Here is a 16,405-nt window from a genome sequence, read left to right as displayed (position 1 = left end):
ACACTTCCGGGTTTGCGCAGTTCGTAACCCAAACTGTTCGCAAACCGAGGTGGTCGTAACCCGAGGTACGACTGTATAAGGAAAAATCACCCAACTTGAGAAATAAGTATTATTTTTCTTTGTCTTCAAGACAGCCTGCCCCCACCCCACAAAAAAATTATTTGCATGTGCAGTGGGGAGTAATATTAATTGAAAGTGGAGACCAGAACAAAGAAAAAGAAAAAGATTTGCAGTGATGGAACATTTAGATATCCCTGCTCTGCTATTTTACCTTCTGAACATCAGAGGGAGCCAAAGGAACAGACTCTTGAGCGTCTTGCAAAAAAAGAGAGAAAAGATTGAAAATAATGACCTGGATATCCGGTGCTTTTAAGAAAAGGATGACACATAAGTGATGCAACACATATGTGATTCATGAAGACTAATTTGAGAAATCTAATCTTTTCTGAAACTACAAGCAAAACTGCAATGCTGGTACTATTTGTCAGTGCCCAAGTCTTTTAGGGCTATAAGCCACCATGTCTATGTTAAGTTTAACTCTGACGAAATAAGAGTTTATAAGATGTCTCTATAAGGTATCCAATAGGGATGGGTACATCCAACTCCTGTTTGCCCAGGAGGAAAAAGATGCCTTTTTGGAGCATCAGAGTGAATACTCAAGAGTCCCCGTGTGCTTGGATTCATGTTGTTGGTGATGCTCAGAGTATCACCTTCCTGCCAGGGATTTGGGGACTTGCGGGCGCAGTCCCCATCAGTGGGAAAATATGCTCCACCAGGGACCAGGAGCATGGGGCAGCTGTTCCAGATGGCACCTCCCTTGACTGACATCTCCCTTGGGGCAGAAGTAGGTGGCTGCGGAGTGGCTTGGTTTGGGCAGAATTTGTGAGATATTAGCATCTCAAATGCATATTGTAAATGGTCAATTGCAAGAGCTGTAGAACTCTGCAATGTCACACGCTTGAGGCATTTATTTTCAGTTGGTACAGTTATGGCATATGGTGCAACAGACAGCCCTAGACAGCATCTTAAAAAGCAGAGACATCACCTTGCCGACAAAGGTCCGTATAGTTAAAGCTATGGTTTTCGCAGTAGTGGTGTATGGAAGTGAGAGCTGGACCATAAAGAAGGCTGATCGCCGAAGAATGGATGCTTTTGAATTATGGTGCTGGAGGAGACTCTTGAGATCAAACCTACCCATTCTGAAGGAAATCAGCCCCGAGTGCTCACTGGAAGGACAGATCCTGAAGCTGAGGCTCCAATACTTTGGCCACCTCATGAGAAGAGAAGACTCCCTGGAAAAGACCCTGATGTTGAGAAAGATGGAGGGCACAAGGAGAAGGGGACGACAGAGGATGAGATGGTTGGACAGTGTTCTCGAAGCTACCAACATGAGACTGACCAAACTGTGGGAGGCAGTGGGAGACAGGAGTGCCTGGCGTGCTCTGGTCCATGGGGTCATGAAGAGCTGGACACGACTAAACAACTAAACAACAACAACAGTCTTAACAGATTGAGCAGCAGGTACATTGTGTTGTGCTGCTGTCTGTCTCAGAGTTAGGTAGTCTGTAACAATTTAATCTATGTAAGGGTGAATCTACACAGAAAGATAGATAGATGATAGATAGATAGATAGATAGATAGATAGATAGATAGATAGATAGATAATATACATGTTGTGAAAATGTTTTTTTAAAGAAAAAACATTGTGAAATATATATGAAATTTGTCATTAGCTCATCACTGCTATCTAGTGTCACATTTGTATAATGGACTTAAAACATTATTATTTGCAGTTGTATAGCTGAGTCCTAAGACATATTAGCAATTTAAGTATCACCCGCCTACACTGTATATTTAATCTGCAACTGCAAGTACACTAAGTAAAAGACGCAAAGGTAGACACACTACCCCAGAGGAGCATGACATGTCCCCCTCCAGAGGTGTTAAGCCCTCCACTAACACCCCATACACCCCAATCATTGAGGCAACCTATTTCAGGCAATTTGGGGCTTTAAACATTATTACTGGCTCTTTAAATTGAGCTTGGAAGCAAATTGGTATCCAACACAATTATTATAGGACAGATGTAAAATGCTCTGGACCAGCATGCTCCCATCACCATCTGGTGAACAGCCGTGCATTGTATCTGAGCTGTCTTTAAAAGCAGCTCCACAGAGAGAGCATTGCAGCAGTCCAGCCTGGATTGTGCATGCGGCCAGATCTTCCAGAGGGTCCCTTGGCATCCCCCCTGTTGCTGAATGAACAATATTGATTTGCCTTATTAATCCTGTTTTGCTTTTTTGTATGTTATGGGTCAGCATAGCTCTGGCTGCAACATTACACAAGTGCCTCAACTTTTTCTCCTCAAGGAATGCTGAGGACAGAAACAGCAAAACTGTGCCAAAGGCAGCTTTGCGCCTACTTTGAATTTTGTGCATTTGCTGTAGTACATAGTTGTTGTGTTTTGTTTCTCCTCCCTTCACAGATATTTTGCAGGATGGGGCGTGCGTTGGCTTCAGAGAACTCAGTGGAAAGAACATGAGAACCCAATGACCACAAAAATAACACTTGGGTGAGGCTGAGCCAGCCTGAGATTTGAGATGACATGTCACTTAAAACCGTGGAGTTTTCTGTCATGTTGATTTTATTTGGGTGTTCTTTTTACACTTAAGAAAACAACAACAACCCTACTTGGCAGGTGTATGCTGTGAAGAATGCAAACATAACCGTTTAAAGTGTCTTTGATATTCACGTAAATTGCAATAAATTGGTGTCCAATATTAAAGTGGCTGCTCAGACGGAAGCAAAGTTCTTAACCCGAGGTACTATTTCTGGGTTAGCGGAGTCTGTAACCTGAAGCGTCTGTAACCCGAGGTACCACTGTACATAGGGGGGATCAATTGTAGTGAGTGTTTAAATGACATGCAATGAAAGAAAGAAACATAACCTTAAAACAGGCAATTCCTTCTCTCACATGCAGCAAGGAGTGTCTGTTCTGGGAAGATGCTTGTGTGTGTGTGTGTGTGTGTGTGTATGCCTTTTGTTTCAGAACAATTTTTACTCCTATGCAAATTCAGGCAAATTTAACTGATTGATTAATCAACTGAAACTCATGAAATTATATGATAAATTTGTCTTTAATAAGGGAGCGGCCCTTGTTTACTCTAAAGCAAGGAATGTTTTTGATATGCTGCAAGCAGCAGTACAGGTGAAATTTGGTCACAAATCTGTGGCTCTGTGTGATGAGGCCTCCAGTTCCCTGCTCCTGGAAAAGTTAAGGGAAGCATCCAGTGGCACACACAGATTCCTAAAACACTACCATCAAGAAAAGGGAGAGCAACTGTTTATCTGGGCATCTAAGGGGACAATGCAATGCATAGTCTCAAATTGCAGAACAGCAGATTTAGCCTGGATAGCAGAGGGAAAATGTTACAACCAATTGGCAGTGGAAGAAGTTTCCCAAGGAAGTGGTTCAATCAACTTGCTGACTAAAACATATCACTCACATGCAGATTTTGAGTCTAGACAATTTATCGGGTACAGGGGTCGGTTTGATGACCACAAAGTCTTTTCCAACTTTGCAGATTCTGCAGTTCTATATTTGTGGGAGAAATGGCTTTCAAATGATAACTCGATCATCTGGTGCGATATTATCTTTATCCTAGTGTGCACTAACCAACTGATCTGGACCTGGGAACTTGGCTTGTGGGCTAGAAAGCTTCCCCCCACCCCACAAGCAAATCATCGAGGGCAGCCTCAACACCATATCAATCCTGATTCTGTACACTTCATTGGATACGATGACAACTTTCTTCACTTTCAGTTGCAAACGGGACCTTGGAATCGCACATGCTGTCAGACAATCGGTGGGTGGCGTTTCTCCAGCCCCAGAGCTGGTTATGGCCATTGCAGGAGAACCTTTCAAGACCAGGCCCTGGAAGGCCTATTTCACAGAAGCAGAAAGTTGAAATGAACTAGTTACTCATCAGATCTAATCCCTTGTCCCTAGTTAGCATCTGGCACATGTTATCTCCCCTATAGACTAAGCTATTAAAAAATCCAAACATGGTGCACAACAAGGACTGAGCAGGAGTGTGTAAAGTCTGGTTAAGAACATAAGAAGAACCATACATGAACAGACCAAAAGTCTGTTCTGATCCTATTTTCCAATTTTCCAACCAAAAACCCACAATAGAGCATGAAGGCAATAGTGATCCACAACTGCTGCCCCCCAAACATTAGACATTCCCTATAGTCTCTGTGACCAATGGCCCTTGAGAGTCCTATCCCCAATTTATCTGCCCAACCTCCTTTTAAAGCCTTCTAAGATGAAGGCTATCGAAACATCTTATGACAATGAATCCCATAAATTAAGCATGTCTCATGTGAAGAAGTTCTTACTTGTATCATTATTTGTCACAGGAATGTGCCGGTCAGTAATCGCACAGTTCAAAGATGGAGTTAACCCGTTATTAGCAAAACACAAACTCTACAGGCTTGGCTCTACAAGCCTAATGAGCAGAGCAGCTCATTCCTGGTGGTCTTCCTCCATGAAAACCAGTTGTTGAGACTAGAAATCCCACCACCTCAGAGTCACCTAAGTCCTCTCCTAAACAGGGCTTTCCCCAAGCAATCTGAGACTGCTCCTGCATAAAGCCCAACCTCTCCTTCGCCCTTTCCATGCCTGTTCAGGTTCTGGGAGATAACCAGGGGTAGGAGCTTGTTGCAGCAGGAGGGGGAGACACCCGTGACTCTTCACCAGCCTGACTCATCCCTGCCTCTTGGTCTCCTTCAACCCACTCTCCTGCTTCAGCTTCTTCCTCTGATTCCGTACTTCTCTCTGCCACAGACTCTCCCAGCTCACTAAGCCCTGTTACCTCTTCAGCTTCTGACACCTCTTCCTAGTCTTCTCTTGCTTCTCCCTGTGACTGCTCATCACTGTCCCACCACAACTCCCTGGGCTCTGAGCATTCTTCCCTTGATGGTTCCCCAGCTAGACCTCCCACCATTTGTCTGTGTCCAACCAGCCCCTGACATTATTTACCAGAATTTTATCCTGCCATTCCTCCCAGAGGATAAAAATTCACTGTGATAACTTGCATAATCAGAGCTTCCAGAAACAAGGAGACCAAATAAACTAATATCCAAAGAAATCTGTATTGCACCCTTCCAAAGGGCTGTGCCTTTTAAGATTAAGCTTGGTCCCAAAACAACATCAGCAGCAACAACAACAAAAAGTGACAGAGGAATCCAATTCAGCATCTGCTGGGGGATCCTCAGGCCCCTGGGATCAGTAACTTTTTCAAGAATGGAGATGCAGAAAACCATGGCTATTTCGTACTGTAAATAATTTTCTTTTTTAAGTGTATGCATATACAGTTTTTATTTTTAAATCCTTGATTTAGGAATTACCGTATATTATGTATTTTATTTTACCTTCCATCATTTGTTCTGGATTTTTACTCCCAAGGGAAGACTTTCTAGGGAGAAATATAGGCAGCTTGTGCTACTGTAGGGTAAGTCTATTGATAAGACTTGAAAATCCTTTGAATAAATTCATGGAGCTTCGCAATGAATACAAAACCAACAAAGAGTACTTAGGGAAGGGCTTGTGAATGTCTAGGTTGCTGCAGCTATTCAGCCCCTGAACAACGATCAGACATACATCAAGAACGCTGTGTTTGTCTACCAAGGCTGGGGAATTTCTTTCATTGCATTCTTTTCAGCCCTTTCGAGAACAAAAATCATGGCTATACAGAAATATTCCGAATAGTTTCTGCTGCAGGTGAAAGTTGGCACATACTGTTCTTGCTGAAACTGCACACAAACTCCACTCCACATATGAACAATCAAAGTGATTGTAGATGCCCCGACTTGATGTTTTAAAGAAAGTACATTTTGGGACAATGTAAAAAACAAAATCTTTAAAGGAAACTTTTTTAAAGGCAAGAGTATCACATGGCTATTATACTTTCTCTCTCTCTCTTCACATAGATGATCTACCTAAAGTTGTAGCAAAACAAGCGTTTCCATCTCATTTCTTGAATGATGTCATACTTGGCTTTTCGCCACACAGAAATGATCTCTGTGGGGAAATCATCAGGTGTACAGCATGTTTATTTGAATTCCAGTAATTTGCAACATCACTTCACAGTTCTGCTCTGCTCCTTGATTTCAGGTCTAACTTAGTGCCCTCTTTTATATCCTAGCAACTTCCATGAGATTTGTCTCTCTCACAAAAACTATTGCTTAATTTGAGAAGTCTGGAGTGGATGAAGTGAATAATGTTTATATATAGCGGTCAGATGAAGAATCAGTCATTCTTTAGCTTCTTAATCTTTCTCTCCTCTCGTTTAAATCTTTTTCTGTTCCTTTTTCTTTATCTCTTACTCTTAATTTCTTAATTTCTTCCATTCTCTTTTATTTCTCTCCCCCCCTTTAGAATAATGTTTTAATTTGGACAAAATAAAAAGATATTTGATAATAATCTTTGTATTTTTCTTTACCATAGTGGTACCTCGAGTTAAGAACTTAATTCGTTCTGGAGGTCCATTCTTAACCTGAAACTGTTCTTAACCTGAGGTACAGTGGTACCTCGGTTTATGAACACAATTGGTTCCGGAAGTCTGTTCATAAACTGAAGCGTTCATAAACTGAAGCGCACTTTCCCACTGAAAGTAATGGAAAGTGGATTAATCCATTCCAGACGGGTCCGCAGAGTACCTAACCTGAAGTGTACTTAACCCGAAGCATGGGTGTAATTGGTTCCGGAAGTCTGTTCATAAACTGAAGCGTTCATAAACTGAAGCGAACTTTCCCATTGAAAGTAATGGAAAGTGAATTAATCCGTTCCAGATGGGTCCGCGGCGTTCGTAAACCAAAAATTCATAAACCGAGGTGTTCATAAACCGAGGTTCCACTGTACCACTTTCTTTAGCTAATGGGGCCTCCTGCTGCTGCAATTTCTGTTCTCATCCTGAATCAAAGTTCTTAACCCGAGGTACTATTTCTGGGTTAGCGGAGCCTGAAACCTGAAGCATCTGTAACCTGAAGCGTCTGTAACATGAGGTACCACTGTGTGTGTGTGTGTGTGTGTGTGTGTGAGAGAGAGAGAGAGAGAGAGAGAGAGAGAGAGAGAGAGAGAGAGAGAGAGAACTGCACAAACATTTCAAGACTCCTGTCTCTATGGGATGTTACATTGCCTCTCTACCTCTCTTCTCACCTGGATTTGTGGCTTCCCATGGCTACTGGGCCTTTGTATCCTACATGCAACTAAGGATGACTTGGAATGGGATATATGCGTGTGTTTCTGTCTTTTTTCAGAATAGTTTGAGGGGCTTGCAAAGTGGAGTGAAAATGTTCCCGCATCCAGAATGAGGGCAGTAATCTAATGTCTTAGCCAAATCTGAATGGTTGTGTGATGATGTGAGGTCAACGCATTGTCGGTGAGATCCCTTATTGACTTGGGCTGACTCAGGACGAAGGCTCTACTTTTTTTAATTCATGATGCAAAACCTGCACATTTGGAAAAGAAACTGCTGCAAACAGAAGTGGAAAAACATGCAGAAAAGGTAAGCAAGGTTGTGTGTTTTTGCCCCAGCCAATCAGGGATCCAACTGACAGTGTATTGACATCACATCTTCACATAGCTAATCCTTGTACATGCAGTTCTATAACTTTCAGACCAGAGCAAGCATGTTCTCACCAGAGAGCAGATAGTTTTCCAGTTCCTTTTCCTTTTATTCTTTTTCCTGTTGCAGGAAATTAAGTTGGGAACGAAGTGTGCACTAATGAATAAGTGACAAGGGGATCTAGAGTTCAAGGACTTGAGCCTTATGATTGACAGCACCCAGAACTATTTTTCTGTGAGAAGCAAGAGGAGAGGAAAGGTTGACATGTCATTTAAAAAAATATTATCAACCCATCGATTAAAATTATTATTATTATTCCCTCAAAGAAGCACCCTAAAAAGTGCTGGTGACTCACAGGCATAACTCCACTAAGTGGGTGGGTGTGCCAGCACTTTAGCAGCTTTCCTATTAATCTCTTGCTTCAGAGGACACAACCCTGGTCTAGCTGCTACTGCCAACCAGACACATTTCTTTCCGATGAAAAATGTCTCCTTCATCTAGGCCAGCCTTCCTCAACTTGGTGCCCTCCAAACCCTGTTGGCCTACAAGTCCCACCTTCACTGATCATTGGCCATGCCAGCTGGGGCTGATGGGAACTGTAGTCCAATAACATATGGAAGGCATTAGGTTGAGGAAAGTTCATTAGAATTCAATGGAAATGTCCCTCTCCATTTTTTGGCTGGCTGTACCTTTGGGGCGCAAGGAACAAAAGTAGGTTGACCATGTGGAATCCAAGACTTAGTCTTTCCTCATCACTGGCTTCTACCAGGATTGCTATTTTTCATAAGAGCTGCAGCTGGCTTGTGGACAAGCCGAGAGCAGTGCACTGTGGGTGCATTTGAAGAAAAGCCTGGATGTTGTGGCCAGAGGCGGAGCTAGTTGCTCTGGCGCCCGGAGCGGTGCACATGCTGTTCACCCGGGGGCAGGGCGAGCGCCCCAGGGGGGTGCCACCCACGGTGAGCGCCCCGGGGGTGGGGGGGCAATGTCACCCCCCTCAGGGATGACACCCAGGGTGGGCTGCACCTACCACACCCCCTTTCTCTGCCAGTGGTTGTGGCCATAGCTGTCAACCCTCCCTTTTTTTTGCTGGAAATTCCCTTATTCCAGCGCCGTTTCCCGCTGCTATCCTGGATTGTTAGATATATTGTAGACTGTCCCCGGGACAGGTGAGGCTGCTGATCCCTTATTTTCAAATCCGAAAGTTGACAGCTATGGTTGTGGCCACTTCCTCCTCACCTCCATGACCCCACAGTTTTCTTGAATAAGGTCTAGATGCTATTGCTACTTGTTGACAGTGTCTCTCTTCCCAACCAAGTCCAGGTGGAGTTCTGGCATCCCACAGTAAGCAATGAGCAAAACAAAAGGAAGCGGATTGTGGACATTTCTATTGCCCTGGAACATAAATCAGGCAGATTGCAGGCATGATGAGAAGACTGAAAATGGGAGCTGGATGATTCAAGAGGAGGAGAGTGAGTGATGAGGGGAAGGGATGGGGTGGAAACAATCAAACCTGGTAAATATGTACCACTTGGCATAAAAAGTTTAATCAATGGGGACAGAATTCCTTGGCAAAATAACCACTATTTCAACTGTATAAAATACTTCCACATTTTATCAGGCTGAGCAACGCTGTATGCATCGGTTATTGCAAATTCTTTGGCACAAGCTTGTTTCTTTTTGTTCCTCTAAATTCTGCCCCTCTGCTATTGCATTTGATCTCTCCACACTGGAAAACAAACAAAGGGTTTTCAATGAGTGCCATGCCAAATCACTGTGAGGTTTCATAGAAAAAGAGAGCTGGAAGGGACCTCAGGGTTCATCTAGTTCAACCCCATGCTGATGCAAGAAATGGACTATAGTACTACTACTGCATTCTTGGCTAGGTCTACACAGCTATAACAAACGCTCTGGAAAAAACCGTTATAAAGCTCACAATTGAAAATATTATTGAGTTGTGATTTCAGCTCCACAGCGCCATCTGGTGTCACAATGTTATAACACATTTATAATGCTGTATTTTGACGGAGTCCCTTGACAGCTGGCCCCTGCAAGTCTGCTACTCCTCTGGACTACCACAACCAATCCTTTAGAAATTGTAAAGGAACAATGTGTTCTTACAAACCTGTTCACTTCTAAGTGTAATGCAGGACTCAAGAGTTTTGGTAGATGGATACAATTCTGCAGGTGGTGCCTTGGGAAGGAACTATATACAGACAACAATATGTGCTGTGCTATTGGATGAAGAAAACCTCACTTGGTAAAGTGAGATTTATTTCATTCACATGCTAGTGAATTAGAATAGTGGCTTAACACAGACTGGCCTGTATTGGTGGTGGTGGAGGAGGAGCACAACAATATTTGGCTGGGTCAAAGTTTAGCTGGCTGTAGCAATCAGTCAATGACAGCGTTGCAACTGGTGCGATTCATGCTCCTGATTTAGTGCTGTCTTTTTGGCCATCCTTGTATAGGTTTGCCAAGAGAAAGGGGAGATTGTGCTCCCTCCTCACTCCTTTATTGACTCTGCGGGAGACAAAGCAAAAGACCAATAAAGGGGGCTCCCTAAACAGAAATCCTGGCTGCAGCAGAGGGATGCTTGTTCCATCTGAGTTCCACTTGTACGAGTATCTCAAGCATCCCACAACTCCCTCAAAGTCTTGAGATTCTGTTGTTATGTACTTAAGCTTTGCTGGGTTTATCAATGTATAGTTTCAGTATTATTTAGGAAGCACTGAAATTGGTTTTTGATGAGCTCCACTTTGGTGTTGTATTGGTAAGGAATGAGTAGGGGAGAATCATTGAGCATACCCTTCAACAGTTCTCTGATGAAAATAGAGACTTCCTATTTCATAATAATAATTTTACTATTTATACCCCACCCATCTGACTGGGTTGCCCCAGCCACTCTGAGTGGCTTCCAACATATATAAAAACGTAATAAAAAAATTAAACATTTAAAAAAAAACCTCCCTAAACAGGGCTGCCTTCAGATAGTTCGGAGGCTGGATAACTCCATACCCTCCAATATTTCTCCAATGAAAATAGGGACGTCCTAAGGAAAAGCGGGACATTCCGGGATCAAATCAGAAACTGGGACAGCTGTAAATCCAGGACTGTCTCTAGAAAGGGACACTTGGAGGGCCTGTTTGAGCCCATGTTTTATTGTTATTGATAAACATTGTTGAAAAATTATGTATAAACATCAAAATATAAAGCAGGCGATGATAAGCAATAGTAGTTCTTAAATGTTTCTTTTTATATAGTTTAAGCCTCAAGGTAGTTTAGACAATAGGCGAATAAGAGGAGGCTGGCAAAATTGTGGATAATGTGAAGAAAATGAACAGAGAAACGTTTTTCTCCCTGTCTTATAACACTAGAACTTGGGGACATCCAAGTCTATCAATGGCTTCTAGCCACGATGGCAATGTTCTTCCTCTGCTTTTGGAGATAGTATGCCTCTAAATGTCAGTTGTGAGGAGAATGCCAGACCCTCTAAGTGTCCCTGTTTTCCAGTTTCCCTCTGTTTTCAGACTCCCTTTGGGCCTCCGGTTAGCCACTGTGAGAACAGGATACAGTACTGGATAAGATGGGCCATTGGCCTCATCCAGCAGAGTTCTTATGTTTTTCATGTCTTAAAGATTTTAATTGGATAGCATTTTTCTTAAGACCAAAGTACAATGGTACCTCAGGTTACAAACACCTTGGGTTACAAACACTTCGGGTTACAGACTCCGCAAACCTGAAAGTAGTACCTCAGGTTAAGAACTTTACCTCAGGATGAGAACAGAAATCGCGTGGCGGCAGCAGGAGGCCCCATTAGCTAAAGTGGTACCTCAGGTTAAGAACAGTTTCAGGTTAAGAACGGACCTCCAGAAGGAATTAAGTTCTTAAACAGAGGTACCACTGTATTACTAGCTGTGTGTATGCAAACAGTTCAGCTAGCAGGTACACGGTCAAGCAGTTACAGGTAGGTAGCCGTGTTGGTCTGACGTAGTAAATAAAAAAAATAAAAAAATCCTTCCAGTAGCACCTTAGAGACCAACTAAGTTTGTCATAGGTATGAGCTTTCGTGTGCAAGCAGCTCCAGCTGGTAGGAAGATTATGTACGGAAACAACAGAGCATATTTATACCATTTCATACTGAAGTTTTCTCCAAAATGACCTTTGTCCCTAAATTAGGCTCACAGCATCACTATATCGTTATCCGTAAATAAGCAAAGAGAGACATGTCGTTCTTCTAGATTTTTAAATTTATGAATAAATTCATTTTTTAGTTAGATATTGAAGGAATAGTTAGAAGCATGATGCTAATCATGCCAATGTTGTGGGTTCAATCCCCGTATGGCACAGCTGCAAATTCCTGCATTGCAGGGGGTTGGACTAGATGATTCTCAGGGCCCCTTCCAACTCTACAATTCTATGATTCTAAATTTTGAATCAGAAGTTTTGACAAATCTTAGCTTCTGCTACCACCTAATTATAGCAAACATACACAGTACTCGGCTTATCATATTTACACGCTTCTTACACAAAATGTATTGACCATTAACTGATTAGCAAAACTTTAACCTTGAGTTATAGCTTGAACACCCACCAAACGACAGATAAACATCTGACCTCAGACAGTATCATTTGTACCTCACCATTTCTCAGATAGCTCTCTAATCTTTAAATGGAAGGGTTTTAACTGAACATTTTTCTCTGTTTATAGAAATTATAAGTTTGCAATTTAAGTTTAGATAAGCGCCCCAGAATTCATTATCAACTTACTTTGTGTTTCCTGGATGCAATCACTGCCTTGTACTTTTCCACATCTCAAAATTATTATTTAATTGTTTTAAATGGCACATGCTTAGAACTGCCCATGTCCCTTTGATTTTTTTTTTAAAGGCAAAAGCAGTTTGGGAGGATAGAATCTGGATCCAGGATATGATGCAATGGGAGAGAGTTTTCCTGTGTCATTTTTCTGCCAAAAATTGCCCCCTTCTCAAACCTTTGAACGCAAAGCTACCTTATACCACTTTCGACTTTCTTGGGCTACTTTAGAAATGCCTTGCCGGTTTATTATCCTTCCTAACTGCTGTGCTGTTTTAAAATATAAAATATTTAAAAAATCTCAAACCAGGCTGAGAGTATAAAATGTCTTAAGGCCAGTCATAGTTTGCCACATGAAAGAGAGCTTATTTATTTCAGTGCCCTGGCACAAGAGTACAAGGCTGTGCCAGGGTATAAGACTAAATGTACTACACCTGTTGCAAAACCAGGGAGAGTTTAAAATTACGCTGGATTAGACTCTGTTTTCTTCGGGAATCTTTGAGTCTGGTGACGGCAGGAGTTATGAAAGAGAACACTTTCCTGGAAAAACGCTGTTATTCTGAAGTCTGAACTTTCTCTGCACTCTGTTCCCCTTTTAAACTTTAATAATAATAAAAATAACATTCGATCTGCCCTGAAATTATGAACCTGTTGGATTAGCAGGGCTTCTTGAATCAATACAAATTAAATCTCTGCCCCAGATGCCTAACCTCCCAAGTACCTGTCACGATGACTGGTGAGCCCCAGTACTGGCCTAGGTGGTCTATCTGCTTGGTGGGGCAACTACAAAGTTTTGAAGATGGCTTCAGCCTCTTCCTCAACACCCTGGTCATTTTAACGGATTGAGGGCCTAGCATTCACTAGGAGGTAACTGATGCATGGTTGTGGGGAAGATATGGAGGAGATAGTGTTAGGAAGGGGATAATAGGACTGGTAAGGTGATCTGTAACCTGGAAAGTAGGTCATTGGTTGTGTTTTGAGCCTTACAGTATCTCAGGGGTGAGGAAATATTTCAGGCCAAGGGTGACATTCTCTCATGAGTAAGGATGTCAGGAAATTCTGTTGGGAATGGAAATGGAAATTGCCACAATTTGCATGTTCGTTCGAGGTCAGAAACAGACACCATGCAAGTGACTATGAGGGGTATTCACTTCTATTGTTTCTAACTGTTTTGTATTGATAATTTTAATATTTCTTGTAAAGGTTTTACTACAATCAAGCAATATATTTATAGTTTTTTATATATTTAAAAAACTGGCTTTAAAGCTACCTCTGAACGACTAGCTACTATTTTGTCTCAGGTGCTCTCTCAATGGCATCTTGAAGTATTTTGTACAATGAAACATACTATGTGCACTGAGAAGCGAAGACTTTCCAGCATTGCTTTAAGGGGCTGGGGAGCCTTTTTTTCTGCTGCGGCCCATGTTGTCTTGTGGGTATTCTGTTGTTGTTGTTGTTGTTGTTGTTGTTGTTGTTGTTGTTGTTGTTAATTGTATTTATATCCTGCCCACCTGACTGGGCAGCTTTCAACAGATATAAAAACATAATAAAACATCAAACATTAAAAACTTCCCTATACAGGGCTGCCTTCAGATGTCTTCTAAAGGTTGTATAGTTACTTATGTCAGGGGCTGGACTGAGGAGGAATGGTGGAAGTCACACACGCCTCTCTCTGCACCTTCCCGGGAAGAGGAAGACAGTATAGATTTAGAACAGTGGTTTGCAGAAGGGCATAGTTCAGAGGCTGATGAGGGGAAAAGCTGGGAAATATTGGAGGAGCAGGGGGAGCAGCAGGAAGAAGAAGCACAAGGGGAGAGTAAGCTGGCAGTCTCAGGGTCTTTGGAGAGCATTCCTGAGCCCCTCCTCTCCCAGAACTAGGTGTGCACTGAGGGTGATAGAAGAGAAATCTCAGAGACAGAAAGCACTGACCAACTGGGGCAGGAGTTACATAGATTAGGAGGGGCTGAAGGGGTGGGACTTTACTTTGAGCAACGCCATCATTAATGGAGACAGCGTTCCTTTGTCTCTCTGTGAATACTGAATAAATTACATGGTAAGAACTCTTTTCGGTTATCTGCCTTTTGACTGCCACCAGGGGCGGAACTGTAATTCCCTGAAGCCTCGATAGAGCCTTGACACATAACTCCATACCCTTCAACCTGCAAGAGATTGGTGCCCCAAAAAAGGACTTTTGAGGGGGCAAAACCATGAGATCGGGGTGCCCCAAATGGCCGCTGTGCTCTCGTGTGAGAAAATGGGATGTCCCAGGTTTCCTGGGGCAGTTGAGGGGTATGAGAGAGTCAGGCCCCCAAGTGGTGCCACAATTCTCCAGGGTAGGTGTGAGGAGGAGGAGTATTGTGAAGACGAAGGAGGCGATGTGTGATGTTGGGTGGAGGTGCAGCAGAGACAGCTGGAGTAAGGTGCACAGAGGGACCATCGCACACTGAGAGGAGGTCAAGGCCAAGAGGAATGAAGAACTGCTAAGAGCACCCAGATCCAGGACAGGTGCTTTGGGTGGAGGGAGCTGGAACTTTCTTGAATTTGGTGCTGGGCCACAACACAAGGGCTCCCGACTCTTGATGTAGTGGCATGCTGCCACATCCACGTTATACATTTAAAGCCAGTATAATATCACTTGTAGCAGTCGTGGCTTATCCCACCCCTAAGAACCCTGAAGACTGTAGGCTGTTGAGAGTTGTCAGGAGACCCCTACTCACCCTCACAGAGCCACAGTTCCCAGAGTGGTTTAACAATCCATCTCTCTTCCCACAGAGCTGTTCCAACTCCTTGCACTACCGCAGACTTAAGCTGGCAACCGGCCTTGTTCCTATAGATTGAGATGCTGCACTCGTGTGAGGTAATAGTTTCCCCACTAAGGTCAACGGTGTTTTCACAAATCATAAAGCGGTGTTGCCATTGGCATTGCTCAATGTGGATTTATTCAGCACTGACATCTGGGCTTTCTTGGCTTATGATCATAAAGGCGTAGATCCTACTGATGCCAAATAGCTGTCCAAATAGCTGTAGATAATTGGGCACCATCTTTTATGAGTAGTTCTTGCACTTATGAGAATTTTCTAAATTGGGGGGGGGGAATTATGTATATATTTTCCTCCAGGACCATTTGCTGGGCAAGCCAAAACACCTATTTTGGCATTATTCTGCAAGATGTGCTTCACCATTTTGTAAAATGAGATTTTCCTTTGGAAAAAGAAGATCAGTGAAGGCAATCAACATCAGCCACAGGTTCCTGTACCTCTTTTCTACACAGCCAACACCCCACAGATTAGAAATCCTGCTTCATATATTCCCTCATTGTAGCTCTTTACCAGACATACTCCAGTTGTAACTTTATCCATTATAATTTACAGCTATAATCAGAATAATAATTTAACCTCATTTGAATGTTCCTTTTAGGCCCATAAGAGTAATTATAGAGAGACTTGATTGCTATTTTTTACCACAGTCTTGCAAACTACCTGTGAGAATCTAAAACAATTTTTTTCTTTCTGTTTTTCTCCTGAAGGTGGTTTAATTATTGGTGTTTTGCTGCTGCTGGTTGTCGAGTTTAATTAATTCTGAGTGGGTCAGTTGTTTTATTAGTATAGATAGATGCATGTTTAGACCTTTAAACCTCCCCCTTAAATAAATTCAGACAAGACTCAAATTTTGGTTTGGTTTTTGGCAGAATTTAGGCCACAACTTTATTGATTACAGCAAGTGAGTGGTTGCATAGGCTCTGGTTCGACTAGCTCCCTGCATCATTGCAGGTAGCGCTGACCCAGGGTTCCAGCATAGGTCAGCCTAGGGTGAACACCCAGCTAGGCAGAAAGCCAGGAACAGGCTATGTCCACCACCCAGATGTCCCCCTGGACTCAGGCACGGGCACAACCCCCTCACAGGGTTGACGAAACCATTGAGTCCCTGGATTCCTTTAATGGAATACCCTCCACATAGGGATG

The sequence above is a fragment of the Zootoca vivipara genome, chromosome 12 (assembly GCF_963506605.1).
Source record: "Zootoca vivipara chromosome 12, rZooViv1.1, whole genome shotgun sequence".
In the NCBI taxonomy this organism is placed as follows: domain Eukaryota; kingdom Metazoa; phylum Chordata; class Lepidosauria; order Squamata; family Lacertidae; genus Zootoca; species Zootoca vivipara.
Note: the sequence above shows the minus strand (reverse complement) of the source record.